A 2510-nucleotide genomic window follows, 5' to 3' on the forward strand; every position below is an offset into this window, starting at 1 on the left:
CAAATATAAAACAAGTATAGAACTCTCCTATCTGTAGCAGTGGTTGAAGCTAATACCTCGGAATATCTGAAATTTTGTCCTTCATTTTTATAATAACTTTATCAAGCTATTCACATCCTCTAAAAACTACCTGTTCAATGCACACATAACAATTCAGAATATACTTTTAGCACAGTTACAATGTTATATAACTAGTATTATTATAGAAGTCCAGAATATTTCAACATCCCAATCACTTTTCATTTGTCTTCAGTTTTGATATCCCTAAGCAATAATTCATGCATTTAATCTATTCTTGCCAGTTATGAAATTTATTTCTATGATCAAAGATACAGAGTCTCCTAAAATATGTCCAAGTTCTTGTTTGCCATTCTCACTTCCAGGGAATTTATTCTTTTAAAAAAACTGACAAAAGAAGAGAGAAGGGGAAATAAACTAGTTTTCTGCATCATAGTTTATAAAACTAAACAACAACAACAAAAAGCAACCTAGAAAGTTTTTCCATTGTGGTTGTCTAGCTAATAAAATCACAGCACATTTACAAAATCCAGTAGTATGCATCCATTACAGACTAAAGAGCAACAAGGAACATGCTTAAGGTTTTAAGCATAAAAAGCAGAACATAAAATTGCAACTATGACTATGTAAAATATGAACATATGGATAAGGAGCGAAAGGAAATGAAGAGAAATAAAAACAGTTGCTGCAACAGGATGTTGGAGCTGTGAATTCTTTTCATTCTGCTGAGTTATTTTATTATTGACAAAATGCAGTCTTTACAATGAATCAGAATAGGAAGGAAATATGCACCTATTTTTACCAGTAAAACCTCTCATTTGTAAGGTGATATAGAAGAATTCTTGTTAAGGACAAGAACCTTGAGGCCACATGGACTTTGGCTTTTCATTCTGTAATATTTCTGAGCTGTGACACTGGGGTACAACTCTGTAAGTTTCATTTTCTACAACTGTTTAGTTTACAAGGGCTAATCACACCATCTACCTTAGAGAGCCAAGGTGAAGATGGAGATAATGGTGCCTAGCAACATTTAATAAATGTCAGGTCTTATTGTTGTATAGGTAATGGTGGCTAGAGGACAGTTGTGGTGCTGACAAGGGACAGAGGTTGTTCATGAGAATACTACAAACACTGCAATACACTGAAAATACAATTTTACATTGCACACACAGGCAGAGATTTCCAACACCTCTAGCAATTAGTTACACCGACTCTGGACCAGTTGCATCAAAGGAAGGTTGGAGTTGGGTCATTATCTCTTCTTAGCTGAAAATACAGAGAAACAAGTACCTTTTAACACACTCACTGATGGCCTTGTTGAAAACGCAAACACTGCTGATTTTGCATGACTCATTTTATTAATGAATACAAAGGCCTATTAACTCTTCTCATTATCATGTTTTTTTCTATCATCATTAGTAACATAGACACAGTGTGTCTTCTTAAGTAAAGCTAGTGACCGCTTTGTCTTCCCTCCTGTTATGGATGAGCCTCCAAGAGCCCATCCTTCCCTTGCTCATAGGATGCCAACTGAGCCCACTCTGGGTCTCTTAAGTTAGTTCCTTTAACTCTCAAATCAGTTTGTCCTCTTCTGCCATCATTAAATAAAGACTGTAGAATGCCCCTACCTTAGCAGAAATCAAAACTTCTTGTTAGATCCCACATCTCCAGGTACAGCCCATTTCTCCTTGGAGGGGAAAAAAAATAGAAAATGCTGAACATCATTGAAGTTTTTGAAACTATTGTATGTTATTACTCTTATTTTTTAAAATTTAAGATTATTGAGCTTGTAACTGGTATTCAAAAAGTCATTTATTTCTTTTTAAAATTATATTCTTATTATCTTTAATTATGCAAAGGAGTTACAATCCAACATGTCAGTTTATGAGTACCATGCTTCTTGATCAATTTTACCTCTTTCATTGTTCTCTCCATCCCTCTCAACCCCACCCATCCCATCAATTATCCATAGAATACTATTACTGCACTCACCGCACTTCATCTACCCCCCTTTCTCTTGATGCTCCTCAAGGACCAGCTTCCAGGTATTTGTTTTGTTAGATTGTGAGTTAGTTGTTCTAAGGATTTATACCATGTGAAGTATCCCAAGCATATTTAGCTACAATCAAGTGTAGTAAGCCATACTATAATTTAATAAGTATTAGCACATGAATATATTCATGAAACCATCACCATATATATTGCAGATTGTCTAGTTATCCTTTGCTGCTTTTATTGTCTTTTGTTTTTGTTTATGTTTGGGCAAAGATTTATTTTACTATAACAGGAGAAAGGAAAATGGAGAAGAGAAACATTTCCTGTTCTGTGTTATACAGAGAAGGCTGAGAATCTGAGGATAGCGATGTGAAGCCAGCCCAGGTAGAAAAGTCCCCATGAGGGCTGGGAAGGTGGCTCAGTGGTAGAGTGCTTGCCTTGCATGCCTGAGGCCCTGGGTTCGATTCCTCAGCACCACATAAGCAAAAAGAAAAAAG

The 2510-nt window shown here is 35.8% G+C and overlaps 1 long non-coding RNA gene across 1 annotated transcript in view; it reads right to left on the minus strand.

The window, feature by feature from the left end:
* Positions 1–261: 261 nt before the first annotated feature.
* LOC105992002 overlaps positions 262–2510 on the minus strand; it is a 6660-nt gene continuing 4411 nt past the window's right edge. Inside the window, exons 2-3 of the long non-coding RNA XR_001175383.1 lie at positions 1647–1705; positions 262–1284 (exon numbers count right to left, since the gene is read on the minus strand). This is a non-coding gene — a long non-coding RNA (uncharacterized LOC105992002). The remainder of the gene's footprint in view (positions 1285–1646; positions 1706–2510) is intronic.

The sequence above is a fragment of the Dipodomys ordii genome, unplaced genomic scaffold (assembly GCF_000151885.1).
Source record: "Dipodomys ordii isolate 6190 unplaced genomic scaffold, Dord_2.0 Scaffold4, whole genome shotgun sequence".
NCBI lineage: Eukaryota > Metazoa > Chordata > Mammalia > Rodentia > Heteromyidae > Dipodomys > Dipodomys ordii.